The following is a 19,074-nucleotide window of genomic DNA, read 5'->3' on the forward strand; positions in this document are numbered from 1 at the left end:
TCCGGGCACTGCGGGCGGGGGCGGGGCGCGGCGGGCCACTAGTCGGCCGCCGGGCCGCGGGGGCGGGGCGCCGAGGGCGGGGATCGCGGCCTGCCAGGTGGCGGGTCCGGCGCCGCAGGGCCCCAGCCTCTCCCTCGCTGCCTGCGAACCTTGAGCCTGGTGGCAGGGCTCCCTACACCCACCACTAGCCCACCGGGTCTGACCCCAGCCCTCCCCGAGGTCCTCGCCGTCCCCCTGCCCCCACTGCCTGGCCCTTAAGGCGCCCTTCAGCCCCAAACACCCTCCTCCTCGGTGAAAGCCGTCAACCTGTCCGCACCCCACGCAGCCCCAGGTCCCAGCCTGCTCCCACGTCCCAGTGCGGGTTGAGCAGCCTTGAGCATTTGGAAGGAGCAGGGGGGTTGGAAATCAGAAGGAGCAAGTGCAGGTCGGAGGCAGTGTGAATAGCTGGGATCCTGGGAGTGGTGGGAATTGATCCTCAACCCTCTGCCTTGCGAGTGGATATCCAAAAGGAGGTCTGGGAACCGTGATAGCAACCCCCTCCTCGCAACGGAGGTTCAGACCAGGGTTCCTTGGCAGGCGAGGCCTGACTGAGGTGGGGCAAGCTTGGGAACCCGGGAGGAGGGCACTACGCTGCCCTGTGGGGCCGCTTCATGTGGTGGCTTCAGACTGGCCGAAACCTAGCTCTGACCCAGAGTTGAGTAGCTACCCTGGCAGCCGGAAGAGGGCTCAACCTCTGATCCCAGGCACAGGGCTAAAGGACAAGGCTTACGCATTTTATTTTATTTTTTAAATTTATTTATTTATTCATCTTGGCTGCCTCAGGGGTTAGTTGTGGCACATGAGCTTAGTTGCTCTGCAGCATGTGGGATCTTAGTTCCCAGACCAGGGATTAAACATGCGTCCCTTGCATTGCAAGGCACATTCTCAACCACTGGACCACCAGGGAAGTCCCCGCATTTTATTTTGTTTTGTTTTGTTTTGGCTTTTCTTTAGCGGGAAGGAGAGTAAGTGGGCAAGGGCGGCACCTGCGGTACGCAGGGACTTGGTACTACTTTACCTAAGGATTAGCCTCATGCGTGTGACATAACAGCTCCTGTCCTACCTCTAGACCCAAAATGTATTAGGTGTGTCGAGTCTATACCTATATTTGTTAAACGTCTAGATGTAAGACATGGTAGGGAATTATCCACAGCCCTTTCCACACCTGGTCTCTGTTTAGGTCCTCTAAACTGGCCCAGCATCTCTCACCCATCCACCGTGCTCTTTCCAGCAGGAGTGGCCCCCTCAGGAAGGAGACGATGGGTGTAAATGAGCTGCCTGTCCGGTGGGTTGTGGCAAGCCTCAAGAGTGAAGAATGAGGCCCAGTGGCCCTGTTATAGAAACCGTGGCGAAGGCAAGAGACAAGCAAAACTCGGAGATGTGGAACAGCAAGGTTTATTCCGCACTGGTGCAGGCACAGCGGAGTTGCCTCCCGAGGCTGAGCACCTGGGCTTTGTTCTGGGTATCTTTTATATGGCGCAGGCTTATGGGTCCTAGTGACTTTCCTGCCTAAGCAGTTTGGGGGACACAATAAGCAAGCCGGTTCACAGAAGCAGAGGTGGTGAGCAGCAATAAGCAGGCCGGTTTACCAAAGCAGAAGTGGTGAGCAGTGAGCATAGCAGTAAATTTAAGCAGCTATTTTAGTTTATTTTTTCTCTCCTCTTCATTCCTCCCTCTTGATACTCAGGGTGCATCTGCAGCCTCAGAGAATATCATCATCTGCTCACTGCTGGTATCCTCTTATATGTAGTAATTGAGTGGTCATCTTTCTTTCAACACCTGTCTCTAGGAAACTTTTTACAGTGCTGACTAGGAGGGGCATGAGATGAGGAATAAGCACGCATCCAGCAAGCATGACCATGACTACCCCGATAATTGTCTTAATTTCTTCTAGCCAAGAGAACCATCCTCCAAAGAGGCTGTTTATGTCCCATCCCTTCCAGTTCTGAACGGGGACATGGGCAGTCTTTCTGATATTTTTAGCTATGTCTGTTTAGGCCTTTCCATTTAACCATCTCTTTAACTCCTTCCTTCCTAGCCTTGTCCTGTTTCCTGCCCCCATCTGACATCCCAGAATGAGTCTGTTGAGTCCAGCAGGCCATCTGTCTTGGGATGCCATAGCACGTTAGGCCTTTCACACTGCGGGCTTTAATTATTCCCTTCCAGTAATGTTTCCCTTCCCTAGTGCATGGAGAAGCTGAACTATCATGTGGCCGGTTGGTATGTATAGTAAGTGAATCAGTGGACCCGTTTCTCATGGTAGAAAGATTCCATACATTCACAATAGTCATCCTGACGCTCAGATGAGGAGGGGATTTTACAAATTAACAGAACTATAAGGCAAAAATACGCTGTTTTCATATTTAAGCTGATCACAGTAGGAGACTCCAAAAAATAAGAGCTATGAAGAGGTAGGCAAAGCAGAAGGAACATTTCTGAATGATAGTCCACTCAAGGGGAGACACAGAGTAGAGTCCTATTTCAAATAAGTAGGAGGAATCCCAGTCCAATTAATAACCAGTACATCTGTTGTTCACCAGTCCTGCCAGTTCCTCAAGCTTCAGCCATAACTTTGACTGACCAGTTTCCAGTGTGGCCAGAGCACGGCTCAAGGTCAGGTGCAAGTGTTCCTCCGGATTGAGGGCTGCTTCCCACTTCCCTCAGCTATTGGTTGGGCCTGCAGATTTGATTCTGGAATGATGGAGCCAAACATCTATTCCTGCCACCTTGAGAGCAGTAGGGGTGCTTAAGATTACAGAATAGGGCCCTCTCCACATAGGTCTTAAAGGCTCTTTTCTCCAGTCCTTTACCCATACTTGGTTCCCTGGTTGGTGGAGATGTACTGTTATGCCTAAGGATATGGGTAAAATTCTATATAGCCCACTTACATATTTGAGAGATGGTGTGTCCTAACCCTGGCAACTGCTTATGTAGTCCCTCAGTTCTCTGGCATCTCCCCTTAAGCTAACTAGCAGGGGCCATAGTCCATACAGGATTTCAAGTGGTGAGAATCCTAGCCCTGCTTGGGTTGAGCATCTCACCCTCAAGAGGGCCACGGCTAACATGTCTACCCAAGGTAAGCTCATCTGACATAGTTTAGCTAGGGCTTGTTTGAGGGTTCAGTTCATGCGCTCTACTTTCCCTGAACTCTGGGGATGGTAGACAGTCTGCAATTTCCACTGGGTCTTCAAAGCCCTTGCCACCTATTGTACTGTCTTGGCTACAAATGTCGGTTCATTGTCCAACCCTATGGTCAGAGGCATTCCATATCTGGGGACAGTGTCTCGCAGGAGTGCCTTGGTTACTTCTCTTCTTTTCTCAGTTCAGTTAGGAAAGGCCTTCACTCACCCTGAAAAGGTGCAGATAAAAACTAAAAGGTATCTGAATCCTTGACTCAGAGTGATTTCAGTGAAGTCCACTTCCAAATCCTCAAATGGGGATAGTCCACAATGTTAGGTCCCTGCCGGCCTACTAGGCCCCTGGTGAGCTTTGTATTGTAAAAAGGTTGCACATCGCTGGAAAACAGAAGAGCAGAGTGTGGGGAGGCGAGTGATGAGATAGTACCCACCTAGCAAGGTCTTGCTAAGAATCAGACATGACTGAGCGACTTCACTTTCACTTTTCACTTTCATTCATTGGAGAAGGAAATGGCAGTCCTCTCCAGTGTTCTTGCCTGGAGAATCCCAGGGATGGGGTCGCACAGAGTCGGACACGACTGAAGCGACTTAGCAGCAGCAGTAGCAGTAGCAAGGTCTCTAAGGCAGTCTTACAGAGTTCCAGAAAAACATCTATTTCTGCTTTATTGACTATGCCAAGCCTTTGACTGTGTGGATCACAATCAACTGTGGAAAATTCTGAAAGAGATGGGAATATCAGACCACCTAACCTGCCTCTTGAGAAATCTGTATGCAAGTCAGGAAGCAACAGTTAGAACTGGACATGGAACAACAGACTGGTTCCAAATAGGAAAAGGAGTGAGTCAAGGCTGTATATTGTCACCCTGCTTATTTAACTTATATGCAGAGTACATCATGAGAAACGCTGGACTGGAAGAAACACAAGCTGGAATCAAGATTGCCAGGAGAAATATCAATAACCTCAGATACGCAGATGACACCACCCTTATGGCAGAAAGTGAAGAGGAACTCAAAAGCCTCTTGATGAAAGTGAAAGAGGAGAGCGAAAAAGTTGGCTTAAAGCTCAACATTCAGAAAACAAAGATCATGGCATCTGGTCCCATCACTCCATGGGAAATAGATGGGGAAATAGTAGAAACAATGTCAGACTTTATTTTGGGGGGCTCCAAAATCACTGCAGATGGTGACTGTAGCCATGAAATTAAAAGACGCTTACTCCTTGGAAGAAAAGTTATGACTAACCTAGATAGTATATTCAAAAGCAGAGACATTACTTTGCCAACTAAGGTCCATCTAGTCAAGGCTATGGTTTTTCCTGTGGTCATGTATGGATGTGAGAGTTGGACTGTGAAGAAGGCTGAGCGCTGAAGAATTGATGCTTTTGAACTGTGGTGTTGGAGCAGACTCTTGAGAGTCCCTTGGACTGCAAGGAGATCCAACCAGTCCATTCTGAAGGAGATCAACCCTGGGATTTCTTTGGAAGGACTGATGCTAAAGCTGAAGCTCCAGTACTTTGGCCACCTCATGCGAAGAGCTGACTCATTGGAAAAGACCCTGATGCTGGGAGGGATTGGGGGCAGGAGGAGAAGGGGACGACCGAGGAGGAGATGGCTGGATGGCATCATGGACTCGATGGACGAGAGTCTAAGTGAACTCCGGGGGATGGTGATGGACAGGGAGGCCTGGAGTGCTGCGATTCATGAGGTCGCAAAGAGTCGGACACGATTGAGTGACTGAACTGAACTGAACTGAAGGCAGTCTTGCCCATATGGGTCAGTTCATGTTGTTGGGGGACCGGCTTGTAGGGTAGCTGCCCTGGAATATAGACTTGGTGGTCTTGTGTGATCCACCATCCCGTCTTGGCCTTGGTTCCCTCTTCCGTTTTTATCCATTTCTCCTCTTTCGGAGAGTACCTGGGGGCAACTGATATTTCCAGGGCTAACAGGACTTTTGGTTTGTCTGGCAACTGCCCTCAGGCAGCCTGCTTGGCGACTGCATTGGCGTGGCGTTCCCTTTAGCCACTGGGTCCCCCCTCTTCTGGTGACCTTTGCAGTGGACAACTGCTTCTTCCTTCAGTCCCCGTATTACCTCCAGGAGCTTCAAGATTTCAGCTTGGTTCTTGATCCCTTTTCCTTCTGCAGTAAGGAGTCCTCTTTCCTGTTATAAGGCTCCGTGAAAATGTAGAGTAGCAAAAGCATACCGCGAGTCTGTATAGGTGTTGACTCGCCGGTCTTGGCTGAGTTTCAGCGCCCTGATTAATGCCCACAGCTCCACTGTCTGCTCTGACCATCCTTGAGGAAACGCCTCTACCTCTACCACTTCAGAGTCAGACACCATGCATACCTGGCTATCCTTTTCCCAGTCTCCATGAAGCTGCTACCATCAGTATATTGGAACAGGTCTGGGTTTTGGAGTGGTTTATCAGTCACGTCTGGTCTGCTAGAAAATACTTCATCTAGTATTTCTAAGTAGCTGTGGTCCAAGGGCCCTGCTTTGTCTGGTAGGAAGGTAGCTGGGTTTAGAATTTGTACAACTTCCAGTTTTACTGGCGAACTTTCACATAGTAATCTTTTATACTGAGTCACCTGTGCATGTGTGAGTCAATGGTGGCCTCTGTAATCTGACAGGGTTACATCTGAGTGTGGGACCTTAACATTGAGGTGTTGCCCCAGCGTTAACTTGTCAGCTTCCCTCTCCAGTAAGGTATTGGCCGGTAGTGCTCAGAGGCAGGGTGGCCATCCGGCCGTGAATGAGTCAATTTGTTTAGACAGGTGGGACACTGGCCTTTACCAAGGTCCACATTCTTAGGTTAGGACTCCCAAGGCCATTCTGCTCTTTTCATGAGCAAAGATGTTGAACTCTGGTTGCATCAGCAAGTCCTAGGGCTGGGGCCTCGGAAAGTTTGACCTTAACTGTTTGAAACGCTGCCTCCTGGCTTGGTCCCACTCAAGGGGGACCTTTTCTTCTCCTTTTAGAGCCTCATACAGGGGTCTGGCCAAGTCTGAAAAACCGGGGGATCAGAACCTTGCCACTCCCAGGAACTCACGGACCTTCTGGCAAGTGGTAGGGGTAGGGATGGGGAAAACTGCTTGCTTCCTTTCAGTTCTCAGCATCTGCTGGCCCTGCATGATGCTAAAACCTAGATATTTGACTTGTCTTTTACAGATTTATGCCTTTTTCTTTGATACCCGGTACCCAGCTTCCATTAACAGAGAGAGAGGGCCTTTGTTCCTTCTAGGCATTGAGCCTGTGTTGTGCTGGCCAGCAGAAGGTCATTGACATATTGCAGCAGGGCACAGTTTAACTCTTGTCCAGGAAATTTAGCCAAGTCAGCAGCCAAGTCTCCGCTGAAGAGAGTAGGGGAGTTCTTGAAGCCCTGAGGAAGCCTTATCCAAGTGAGCTGTTCCTTGTTTCCTGTATATGGGTTTTCCCATTCAAAGGCAAATAGTGGTTGGCTGACAGGTGCGACCCAGAGGTGGAAGAAGGCATCTTTTAAGTGCAAGCAGGTAAACCATTCAGCTGTGGAAGGGATCAGTCCTAGTAGGATGTACAGATTAGGCGCTGGCAGGTGCAGAGTAATTGTTGACTCTTTTACAGCCCTTAGGTCCTTAACCAGATGGTAGTCGTGTGTCCCTGGCTTTCTTACAGGCAGCAATGGGGTGTTCCAGAGTGGCTGGCATTTTATCAGGAGTCCGTGTTGGAGTAGTCTGTCTAAATGAGCCTGGGTTCCCAGTTGGGCCTCTCAGGGAGTTAAGTACTGTCGCAGTTTTCCAGGCTAAGCTCCCAGTTTGAGATCAATCAGAATGGGGGTGTGATGCTTGCTAGGCCTGGGGGGGGCTTCTCCTCAGCCCAAACTAGTGGGTATTCAGTCTCTAATTCAGGAGGAATGGTCCTCTCTTCTGGAGGGGAGGAATAGAGGCACCATTCTTCTTTTCTCCATACTGCAAGAGTCATAATCAAAGATGAGGGCGGTCCTGTTTATTTTAGCTGGGCTGACCCTTTGGCAGAGAAGGAAATTTGGGCCCCCATTTTGGGAAGGAGGTCTCTTCCCATCAAGGGGACAGGGCAGTCAGGTAAGTAGAGGAATTCCAATACTACCTCATGGACCCCTAATTGGCATCATCAAGGACCACAGAAAGGCCTGTGGGTCTGAGCGCCAGTGGCCCTGATGATAGTGGTTTCCTTTCCCAAGAAGGGGGGTACTTGTTGAGTGACCACTGAATGTTTAGCACGGGCATCCGCCATAAAGTCCACTGAATGACCCCTACTTGAATTCTGACCATAGGCTCTTGGGGGCCCAGTTGGAGACAGCCTGGTCCTCTCTAGTCGGATTCTGCTCCAGCTAGCCTGATCAGATTAGCACTGGGTGGCTCGGGTTGATATTGGCTGGGCAGGCCTGCTGCTTTGGTTTTCTTCTCGGGGTGGCTGGGGCACTCATTCTTCCAATGTCCCTTCTTGCAATAGGCGCACTGATCATGGCTGATGGAGTTCCTCTTTCTCAGGTCTGGGCCTTTTGACTTACGAGGTGGCCCCGCTGGGGTGCAGGCTTTGACAGGGCCGCTGCCAAGAGTGCAGCTTTTGCTTCATCCTCTTTTCTGCTCCTTGCCATGCTGTTTGGTCGCGATCAACAAACTTTATTAACTATTTCTAGCAGTTCTGTGGCGTTTTATCCTGCAAAAAACCTTCTAATTTCTGTAATTTCTTCCGGATGTCTGGTTGGGCCTGTCCCACAAAGACCACATTTATCATCCGTTGGTTCTCAGGGGCTTCAGGATCAAAAGGGGTGAAGGCCTCACATAACCTCTCATAGAAGTCAGCCGGGCTTTCATCTGTTTTTTGCAGCACCTCAGTGATCTTGGCCATGTTGGTAGACTTCTTGGCCCTGGCTTTTACTGCCTGTAGGAGGGCCTGTTGATACCTGTCCAGCCGGTTTTCTCCCTCCCTTGGTGCTGGGGTCTCAATGGGCCTCTTCTTCTGGGAAGGCCTCCCATACCCAGTTCTCCACCTCTAATTGACTCCCTGGGGCATTGACCTGGAGCCATTCCTGAGCCTCTGGACTCGTTGGTGCTCCTCAGTGTCGAACACGGTGAGGAGAAGCTGCCGACAGTCCACCCAGGTGGGGCGATGAGTCTGGAAAATGGACTCTAAGAAATGGATCAGCACCTGAGGTTTTTCAGAGTATGAGGAGGGTATGATGCTTCCAGTTGAGAAGATCAGTCGTGGAAAACGGTTGGTGGTAGAAGACAGTTCTCCTCTCTTGTACAGTCCCATCGGGGGCAATACGCTGCAGTCTCTGGGTCTCTCTTAGAGGCATTTGAAGTGTTGGGGCAACTGGCCCTTGAGCCAACTGGAGATGCCTGTTCACTGGCCCTGGGGTGGCTGGTCGTTGGGGCTTCAGGAGCATCAGGAGGAGGAGGTAAAACGGAGGAAGGTATACTGTCTGCTAATTGCAGATCAGCTGCTCCAGGCAGGGGAGCTGTAGGGCCGTCAGGTGGGGGCATTGGAGGCATGTCTTCAGCCTCGCCCTGGAGGATAGGCAGTTCCTTTTCCTGGCGTGAAGCCTTTTTTTCTGATTGAGCCACAAGAACCTTACATTGCCCCTGACTTGTCATGCAGAACCGAACCCAGGGAGGCCTTAGCTGGGCGATTTCTAACCATTGGTCAAAATATGGAAATTGGTTTGGGTGGCCAGGGTCTTAGGTCACAACTCTATATTGCTCAGACAGTGGGCACATCTAAAGTCCCCTGTGGAAGCCATCCAACACCAAAGGAGGGCCACTCTAGGGTACAAAGAGTGCGCAGCTTTCTAGGGGTTGGTTTCACACCATATTCTCCAGAGAATCCTTTGTTAACATTTTAAATCATGTATTTTAAAACAGTAGGTTTTGAGGTTGAACTGCCCATTAAGTGAGAGTTCCCACCCTGTGGTGGTGCCCCACAATGAACAGAGGGAAACACTTTTGTCTGCCTGGCCACTCCCCTTGTGGAGATTTAGGCTCCTCTTAGCATTGGCAGGTCAGTATAAGCCCCTGACTTGGACCAGCCTCACAGGGAGGGTTTAGGAGGGTTTAGATCCCCCAGAGACTGGCACTGTCCTAAGCTATATGAGGTCACTGTGGAATTACAGGTTGGAATTCACTCAGGCTCCGTAGTCAAAGATGGTGGAGCATGGGCTATCATTCAACACAAGCACACATCCACTGCACATCAGGATTAACAGACCACCCAAGGGAACAAATCCTATTCTGAGTAACCCTCTGGTCACTGGGAAGTGATCAGGCTCCTCTTCCGCCATATGGCGGGTCCTGACTTGGGCAGATGTCCCCGGGGCACTCACCCGTCTGACATCCTGTTCTGGAACCCACTTCTGCTCTTCTTCTATCTAAGTCTGTGCGGGAAGTGGCATGGGCTATGGCCAACGCAGCCCGTGTGAGGGTAAGTTTAGCTTCGTCACTCAGTCGTGCCTGACTCTTTGTGACCCCATGGACTGCAGCACACCAGGCTTCCCCGTCCATCACCAACTCCTGGAGCTTGCTCAAACTCACGTCCATCAAGTTGGTGATGCCTTCCAGCCATCTTATCTTCTGTTGTCCCCTTCTCTTCTTTCCCAGCATTAGGGTCTTTTCCAGTGAATTAGTTCTTCAAATCAGGTGGCCAAAGTATTGGAGCTACAGCTTCAGCATCATTCCTTCCAATGAATATTCAGGACTGATTTCCTTTAGGATTGACTGGTTTGATCTTCTTGCTGTCCAAAGGACTCTCAAGAGTCTTCTCCAACACCACAGTTCAAAAGCATCAATTCTTTGGCGCTCAGCTTTCTGTATGGTCCATCTCTCACATTCATACGTGACTACTGGAAAAACCATAGCTTTGACTAGATGGACATTTGTTGGCAAAGTAATGTCTCTGCTTTTTAATATGCTGTCTAGGTTGGTCATAGTTTTCCTTCCAAGGAACAAGTGTCTTTTAATTTCATGGTTGCAGTCATCATCTGCAGTGTGAGGGTCAGTCTCTGACAGCCGGTTGGCACCTGCCTGTCTGTCACTGGGCCAGTGATTCCTCTGGTTCCCTAACGAGGGTGGCACAAGGGACCAGCTCGGTTGTTGTTTCCTGGCCAATGCACCAGAAAATGTTATAGAAACCACGGCGACGGAAAAAGACAAGCAACACTTGGAGATGGAGAGCAGCAGGGTTTATTCAGCACCTGTGTGAGCTCAGAGGAGTTGCCTCCAGAGTGCGGGCTTCCTGGTCCTAGTGACTTTCCCACCTAAGCAGTTTGGGTGACACAATAGGCCGGTTCACAGAAGCAGAGGTGGTGAGCAGCCATAAGCAGGCCAGTTTACAGAAGCAGAAGCAGTGAGCAGTAAGCATAGCAGTAAATTTGAGCAACTATTTTAGTTTTTTTTTCCTTCCTCTTCAGCCCAAAGTGGTGGTCACTGCATTCCTGAAAGGGGGTAAAGGGGGCTGATGGCCATGGTCTCTGAGACAAACAGGAGCTTGCTTCTCCCCTCCCCCACCCAGGCTTCCCAGGGCCTCGGGTTATGACAACCTCCTCCTCGGAGCTGCACCCCACCCCCTCCCAGCAGAAGCTTGGGACTGGCTGTGTCACCAGAGGTGTCATTTCCCAGCTGTCTGGGGGAGGTGAGTGAACCCCAGGAGTGTATGCCGAATGTGGGGACTCAGCAGATCTAAGATAAGGTGCTCTCAGCCCCCTCCCTGTCCCTGGTACAGCCACTTCCCTGGTACTCAGGCACTGACATAGAATGTCTGGGTGGCTCAGCCTCTGTGAAAAGGAAGAAAAGAGCAACTCCCCTGATGGTCTCAGATGATGCTGTGGGAGGATAGCTCGTGGTTTTTGGCTCTGCGACTACTCTACTTTCTAGTCAGAGAACAAAGATACCAAATTTCAGGCTTTTAAGTTCTGAAGCCACAGCCTCTGGGTCTCAGGTGAGGTTGAAAGGAGGTATAAACAGGCAGAACTCCCCACCCCCACCCAGCCTCAGCACCCTATGCTAGCAGGGGAGCAACTAGTGGAGGACTAGACAAGATGTTAGACACAGGTTTAGGGGTCATTCTCATTCCTGGACGGCCAAATCCAGGGGATATGGAAGGGACAGAACTCAAATACACTGGGGGAGCCAAGGCCATGAGGTGTGGCTTGGAAAGCTTGGCACATGGCTCTTACTGTTGGATTCTGGGGACAGCAGCAGCAAGATAGAAATGAGAGCGCGTATGATCCATGGAGGCGGGGACCCAGGACAATTTATCAGGAGGAGAGGACTCTCATTGAGCAGCCCTCCCCACTCACCCCATCTATGTTGTAGTGCTAAGGTACTCCCCAAATTTAGATCAGTGGTGGAAGCAGGAGAAGAGGCAGGATTCACCTGGAAATGACTAAGAGAATGTTTTCTGCAAGCAGGTAGAATGGAGACCAAAAATAGAGATACACTGAACCAAAAGAAAAATCAATATATTCATATTAACTGAGATCTTAGCTTCTACATTAACCAGATCAATCTCCAGGCCCCACTCCCAGGGCTCATTCAAAAAATGTGGGAGAAGGCCCAGGGTCACTTCTAACAAGCACTTCCAATGGTTCTGATGTAGGCGACGTGGAAGAGATCTTTAATAAAGGTTTAATAAAGGTTTTCTTTTATGGCTTTTTCCTCTTCTAACAACTGACTTTGAAGTTGGGGTTAAAGGAGGTTGGGTCATTGTCCCACTGACTCATGACCTTGCTCCATCCACATGAGTCAAACCTGACCAAACTAGTAATTCATTTTAGAGACACTGTGTGTCCCTCAACACAGCGTGTACAGAAAAGGCCTTCTAATCCGGAGTAGGAGCAGCAGGCCTGAGGGAGCACTGCCTGGAGTGGGGACCAGGGCTTAGCCCCACGACTCTCACTATCAGCTTCTCAAACCTTGTGACCTCTGATTTTGCCCTCCAATCTGGAAGATGGGGCTGCCTGCAAATCCCTGGGTTCCTGGAGGGGAGGGAAACTGCCAAGCACCTACTGCCTGTGAGGAACTTCATGTAGATTACGACCACCCCGGCTCAGTGCCTTAATTACACAAATAATGTGACTCCATTCTCCTCAAAAAAAAAAACTAGAACACTAGACATATAAAGCTGAGGTCCTCTTGAATACCCCTACTTTGTCTTTTTGTTTTACTTTCTGGAAGTGTTCATGTATTCCTCCTTTTGGGGAAATAAGTTTTCTTGTTTTATATATTTTTTTCTACTATTCTATATCCTTAAATATAGATGTTGATTATCTTTTTTAAAAATTTCCAAAACGCAAGATCCTCTCACATCTCTCTGTATCTATCTTTTAAAAATTCAGCATTATATTGTAAACTAAGAAATTGGTAACATTCAAATTTAAAAGGTAAAAAAGAATGTATAGCAAACCTTTGTCCTGAGCCACGCAAGACCCCTACTCCACACAGCTGCTGTCTCCAGTCTTATAAATCCTCCAGAATGGTCAGTGCAGAGACAAACATAGGCATAGACATAGATACTTATTTTCTCTTGAAAAATACAAATGTTATCAGACTAAATGCACTGAGTTTCCCTCTAATTTTCCAATTATAGACATTTTTTTTTTCTTATGCTCCCTGGTATCTCTGTTTTTCCCAGACTTCTTGGTAAGCTTTCTTTTTTTTTTTTTTTTGGTTTTTTTTTTTTTTTTTGGTTTTTTTTTTTTTTGACTTAGAAAACAAATTTATGGTTACCAAAGGGGAAGACGGTGAGGGATAAATTAGAAGTTTTTGATTAGCAGGTATAAACTACTATATACAAAACAGATAAACAACAAAGTCTTACTGTATAGTACGGGGAACTATGTTCAATATCTTATAACAAACTGTAATGGAAAAGAAACTGAAAAAGTTTATATATGTATACATATATACACATACATACATATATATATATGTGAATCACCTTGCTATACACCAGAAACTAACATAAAGTTGTAAATCAACTATACTTCCATAAAAATCGCTCCATATTTGTACTGCATTTACTGTGCGCCTATTCATTTCCTTTACAGCACTTGACGTGGTGGTGACACCCAGGAGGCATTCCATAAGCATTGCTGAGTTATTTTCTAAGTCAGGTGGAAAGCTGGATATCTCTCACATTACAGGAATATAAATGATAGTCTATTTTCAAGCCTACTCGTAAGTTACGGCTGAATCTTAACGGTAGCAGCAACAAAGCTCCTGCTCATAGAAATCCCACAGGGCTGCCAGATGTCAGGTTTTTGACCGAAGACAGACTCCTGGCTCACCAGTCCTTTCAGCAGCTCTCAAATTGCCTGGCCTGAGCTGTTCCAGGCATTCTGGGAGGCCATCTCAACGGACACACTTCTCTTCAAGATTTCACTACCAATGCAGGCATGGACCCTCACAGACAGCTGTGTCCTTAGGATGATGCTGTGCTTCTTGCCCCGCCCAGCGTCATCCTGGAAGCCTTCTAACTCGTCCCGTTGCTCGGCCAGGGTGGCCTCCAAGTCCAGGTAAGTACCATTGTGGGAGAGCTGCAGGGTGCAGTCGTCCAGCTTGTGCGGCGCCCGCAGCAGTCGGTGGACCCCGGCCAGCTGGGTGCCGAGCGCGAGGTCCTCGCGGAACGTGAACAGCGGCGGCCGGCTGGGCTCGGGGAAGTTGGTGCTGTTGAAAGGGTCCGTATCGTCCAAGAACTGCACCCGGCAGGCCAGCGTGGCCATGATGCATCCCTGCCCCAGGGGGGCGCGGGCCCCGGGATCGACGGGGGTCACCGCAAGCAGGGGAGGCCGCGGCCGCCGCTGGCTGGCTCGCGGGCTCGCAGGCTCAGGCTTTCTTTTTTTAATACATGGGGGAAATCTATGGGAGGAATCTCTCTTTTATTTTGGAAGCTTTCTTTAACTGTCTGCTGGTCCTTGGCTCTCTTGCTGATATTTAATAGGGAGCCACCAAGAAGCAGGGTGGAAGATCTGTGTGTGTGTGTGTGTGTGTGTGTGTGTGTGTGTGCGTGCAGGGGAAGGGCACTCACTGACTGGGCTTTGTTGTAGGACAGTGGAAGCCTTTTCACACAGACTCCCAAATGTTGACAAGTGACAGACTTTCTCTGGGGCCATTCAGTTTTTTGAGAGGAAAACATCCCCCATTCTCTGTCTCTGCCCCGTGTGTGTGTGTGTGTGTGGCGGGGCGGTGGTGGGGGCGGGGTTGGTGGGGTGGGTTTGAGGGCGGTTCCTGTTTCTAGTCTCAAGCCTCACCCCTGCGGTGCCCGGGGTCCCCAAGTCCAAAGCCTCCCCCAAAATGAGCAGGTGGAGGGGCAGTGTTCGTGACTCGGATGTGAGAGGATAAAGGAGACCCGAATGTCTCAATACGCTGAACACAGGCTCTCAGCCCCCTCTTTGTTCAGCCAGGGCCTGACCAGGAGTCCTGGGACCTCCAGGATCTTCTGGCATCATGTCCTATTTGGTCTGGGTCTGTCAACACCCTTAGGCCATGTCCAGCCTCCTAAGCCTTGTTGAAATCTTTTAATCCACTGTTTCTTTAATCCTTGCAGACATATGCCTGTCAGACGCATGTTATCTAGTTAAGTTATCCAGGAAGGCGCAGAAGACAAATGCTCGTGGCCAATCTTCCATGTTTATAAGTCTCACTACAGTTTCTTTAACTAGTTCCCTCAAGGACCAGCTGTGGATTCTCTTTCCTTTTGGCTACCAGTGGGAGAACGTGATCTTAGCTCCCTGACCAGGGATCCAGCCGGGGTCCTCTGCACTGGGAGTGTGGAGTCTTCACCCTAGACCACCAGGGAAGTTCAAGGACTGGCTTTTAGGTGGTCACTGTCACAACAGTGCTTTTAGGAACATTGTTGTAAACACCTCCCATGACCAATCAGCCCACAGGGCAATCCTGTAAAGTAGGCAGTTTGTTTTTTTTCCTTTTTTTTTTTAACCTGTGCCCCATGCCACATGGGTTCTTAGTTCCCCATCCAGGGATTGGACCCATATCCCCTGCATTGGAAGTACAGAGTCTTAACCACTGGATCACCAGGAAAATCTCAAAGTAGATATTGTCTTGATTTTACATCTGGAGACACCTATGGTCAGAGAAGAGAAGGCAATGGCACCCCACTCCAGTACTCTTGCCTGGACAATCCCATGGACGGAGGAGCTTGGTGGGCTGCAGTCTATGGGGTTGCTGAGAGTTGGACATGACTGAGCGACTTCACTTTCACTTTCATGCATTGGAGAAGGAAATGGCAACCTACTCCAGTATTCTTGCCTGGAGAATCCCAGGGACAGGGGAGCCTGGTGGGCTGCAGTCCATGGGGTCGCACAGAGTCGGACACAACTGAAGCAACTTAGCAGCAGCAGCAGCAGGGTCAGAGAAATGCCTTGACAGGGTCCTTTTCGAAGTTGGTTAGTCAATTTTTTTTTTATATGTAGAATATCTCTTAAAATTGTTTTGTATAAAGCATAATAAAGTGATATCTTTTTAATCTGTGTAGTTCTCCCTGCTATGCGCAGAAACCAGACAGGCAAGCAGATAATGAATGACAGTGAAGCATGGTCTCAGTGAGGAGCGTTTCAAAGGAGAACCCAGCACGGCAGGCCTGGGAGGCCTCCTGATCCCAAACTCTCATTCTGCAACCTTCTATTCATTAGAAATTCACTGGGGTTAGCAAGCTCCTCTATCAAACACTTGCTGAATTGAGTCAGCTGATCTGACCTGATAGCCAGGAGTCTCTGGTTCTGGTTCTATCTCTCTGTCTGAGTGATGTCCTCAAGCAAGGTGCTTTCTCCTCGGGCCTCATCTTCCTCATTTATTAAATGAGGGCTCTTTCACTCTACTATGCCAGGCACCATGCTGGCACCTGGAGCTACACTAGTATATAAGAAAACAGTTCATGAGAACACAGCATGGGGAAGTTCCCTGGTGGTCCAATGGTTAGGACCCTCATTCACTGCTGAGGGTGCAGATTCAATCCCTGGTCTGGGAACTAAAATCCCACAAGTCGTGCAGCACAGCAAAAAAAAGAAAGAAAGAAAGAAATGTTTGTCGGTTACACCTCAATAAAACTAAAGGGAAAAAAAAGAAGCACCCACCGGGATTTTTGACGGATATAACGAGCAAGTGATCAAGACACTTGCCAACACAGCTCAGACAGACTTAAACCAGAAAGGAGACTCTGAGGGCTCACATGACTGGAGAGTGACTGGAAACAGCAGGATCCAGGTGCTTGTATGATGTCATCGGTGATTGGTTTCTCCATATCCAGCCCTGCTCGCCTCTGCCTTAGCTTCATTTCCAGACAGGGAACAGAAGAAGCTGCAGGCTCACAATCTTTCAATCTTTTAAAATACTAGTTTTTTTTTTTTTTAATGAATATGGTTCAAAATTGCAAAAGTTCAAAAGAACAGATGGAGAAATTCTCTCTCCCACCCTTTTTCCCAGTCCCCCAGCTTCCACCGCTCAGCCACCAGTCCTCCCAGTTCACCTCCTTCCAGAGATGCTCTGTGCATATAGCTTTCCGTTCTTTTTTTTCTTTTTTTCCTTTTTTAACACAAATGGAAGACCACTACACGAACTATTCTGCAACTTGCTTTTGTCACTTAAGTATCTTGGAGATGGCTCCAGAACCATGTATAAAGTTTACTTTGCTCCTGGCTGCACAGTATTTCATGGTTATGTTAATGATACCAATCCCCCATTGACAGACATTTGTTTCCGATCTTTTGCCATACAAGCAAAGCTGCAAGGAATAATATACACATTCCCATTCTACCTGTGTGCAAATGTGAAGGGCTAGTTTCTAGATGTGAAAATCCTAGGTCAAAGGGTAGCTCTTGGCCTTTGTAGACCTACAAAGGGTAAATCCTAAGTCTTTGTGATGGTGATTTTGATGGAATATTGGCAAATTGATCTCAGGTAGATGTGTGTTTTTGTTTTTTTTTTAATGAAAGTTTTATTCAGGGCGCTACATACTCATTACGCAGAGTGTGGGCCATCTCAGAAGGTGAGAGGCACTAGGGTATGGGGTTGTGTTACCAATTGTTACTCTCACCAACAAACAGATGAGGCCTGTTTACTTAAAGCCAATACCCTCTTCAGCTCTATGAAATTTTTTTGGTCATTGATGACGTAATTTAAGCATGATCTGCATTTCTCGTGTGGTAAAAAAAGTCAGGTATCCCTTCACATACTTGAGAGTTATTTGTCTTTCCTTTTCTGTGAAATGTCTACCTAATTTTTTGTACATTTTTATTGAGTTGTTATTTTTCTTATACATTTGTAGGACATTTTTATGTATCAAATTTAGCCCTTTCTAATATGAGTTATAAATATCTTCCTTTAGACTGCCATTTACCTTTTTTAAATTTTTTTACCATACATACTTTTAACATTTTAAGTATATATTTAAATATACCAATATTTTATGACTCTTGAATTTTGTTGAAGTCTTCCTCACTCCAAACTATTTACTTCTGTGGTATTCTTACCAAAAATGCATAACCTTAATCTAACCATGAGAACACATTGGAAAAATCCAAACTGAGGGGCAGTCTGCAAAGTAACTCAATAGTACTCTACAGATGTGTCAAGATCATGAGAGGGAAAAAAACAAACAAACAAACAAAAAACCAAAGGACTGTCTCAGATTAGAAAAGCCTAAGGAGACATGACAACTAAATGCAATGTGAAATCCTGGATTACACCCAGAATCAGGAAAAAAAAAAAAAGCATCAATAGGAAAACTGGAAAAATTCAAATAAGACTTGCGGATTAGTTACTAGTATTGTATCAAAACTAACTTCCTTGTTCCCTAATTATAACCATAGCTATGCAAGGTGTCAATATTTGGAGAAGTTGGGTGAAGGGTATATGGGAAATCTGTATTATTTTTGAGGGTTTTCTGTGATCTAAAGTTATTTAAAATAAAAAGGTTAGAAATGTCAAGGTTTCTTTAAGTGCTTTTTGGTTTTATTTTTCAAACTGTAACCTTTGATCTATCATTCATATTGGTATAAGGTATTGATCCATATTTTCCCCAAAAGGCTACTCAGTTCTTATAAACTCTTTTTTCCTTGACTTTTACTTTTTCTGCACTGGGTTTTGGTGTGGTATGTGAGCTTTCCTCTAGTTGCCAGCATGGGCTTAGTTTTGGAACCAGCATCCCCCTGCCTTGGAAGGTGGATTCTCAACCACTGAACCACAAGGGAAATCCCTAATAAACTTTATTGACTAATCCCTTTCCCCACTGATCTTTTTTTTTTTTTTTAACTTTTAAATCATAAAAAATACATAACATAAAACTTACCATCTTAAACATTTTTTTGAACTTTTTTTTAAAGTTTTTTTTTTTTTCAATTTGGACCATTTTTAAAGCCATTGAATTTGTTACAATATTGCTTCTGTTTTATGTTTTGGTTTTTTTGGCCACAAGACAGGTGGGATCTTAGCTCCCTGACCAGGAGTCAAACTCATACCCCTGCATTGGAAAGGCAAGTCTTAACCACAGGACTGCTAGGGAAGACTCCATTTTAACCATCTTTAACTGTTCAATTCGGTAGTGTTAAGTATATTCATATCATCATACAACTAATCTCCAGAACACTTATCACCTTGTGAAACTGAAACACTACTCATTAACAACTCATTTTCCTCACCTCCCTCCCACCTCACCCGCCACAACCTTGGCAAGCACCATTCTATTACATTCCATCCCTATGTGCTGCTGCTGCTAAGTCACTTCAGTCGTGTCCGACTCTGTGCCACCCCATAGACAGCAGCCCACCAGGCTCCCCTGTCCCTGGGATTCTCCAGGCAAGAACACTGGAGTGGGTTGCCATTTCCTTCTCCAATGCATGAAAGTGAAAAGTCAAAGTGAAGTCCTTCAGTCA

This window comes from Capra hircus, chromosome 19, assembly GCF_001704415.2.
Source record: "Capra hircus breed San Clemente chromosome 19, ASM170441v1, whole genome shotgun sequence".
Lineage (NCBI taxonomy): Eukaryota > Metazoa > Chordata > Mammalia > Artiodactyla > Bovidae > Capra > Capra hircus.